This window comes from Nicotiana tabacum, chromosome 7 (genome assembly GCF_000715075.1).
Source record: "Nicotiana tabacum cultivar K326 chromosome 7, ASM71507v2, whole genome shotgun sequence".
NCBI lineage: Eukaryota > Viridiplantae > Streptophyta > Magnoliopsida > Solanales > Solanaceae > Nicotiana > Nicotiana tabacum.
Window position 1 is genome coordinate 66,149,451 of NC_134086.1, and position 800 is coordinate 66,150,250.

General features: G+C 36.4%; 1 non-coding gene across 1 annotated transcript; it reads right to left on the reverse strand.

Moving 5' to 3' along the window:
• Positions 1–354: 354 nt before the first annotated feature.
• On the reverse strand, positions 355–461 carry LOC142162477 (small nucleolar RNA R71). Its single transcript, XR_012693740.1, has one exon. It is a non-coding gene; the product is annotated as a small nucleolar RNA R71 (small nucleolar RNA).
• Between the last annotated feature and the right edge of the window lie 339 nt (positions 462–800).

Consider the following 800-nt stretch of genomic DNA (forward strand, 5'->3'; position numbering starts at 1 on the left):
GATTATGGTAGGCCTGACCGCTTCAACTGTGAATCTAGTGTCAGAAAACCCCCAATAGCAGCCAACAACTTTAAAATTAGGACCGGCCTAATTCAAACAATTCAACAATTTTGTATCTTTACAGGATATTTAAGTGAAGAGCCACACAGTCATTTAATTGATTTTCTGGAACTTGTTGAAACTGCTAGGTATAATGGAGTTCCTCCTGAAGCAATTAAGTTAAGGCTATTTCCTTTTTCTTTAAAAGGAGATGCCAAGACGTGGTTGCGAAGTTTACCTCAAGGGTCAATTACCACATGGGACCAAATGACTCAGAAGTTTTTGAATAAATATTTTTCTCCTGCTAAAACAACAAAGTTAAGGCAAGAAATATCTAATTTCTTATAGACTGATACTGAGTCAGTTTGTCAAGCTTGGGAAAGATTAAAATCAACGTTAAGAAAATGCTCACACCATGATATTCCTGAACACATGCAGTTGTATATTTTTTATCACGGGTTAAAACCCTCTTCTAGAAATGTGATTGATGCAGCTGCAGGAGGTTCTGTGATGCGAAAAACAATAGAAGAAGCATTGCAATTATTGAATGAAATTTTTGAGAATGACATTCAATGGCCATCTGAGCGTGTAATCATCAAAAAGGCCGCTACGGTAAATCAAGTTGATCCTTTAAACACACTAACACAACAGATTGTTTCTTTGGCACAAAAATTTGAATCTTTTCAGGTGAATACAAAACAACCAAGCTAGTCTGAGGTTTGTTATATGTGTGGAGGAAACCATCTGAATCATGAATGCCA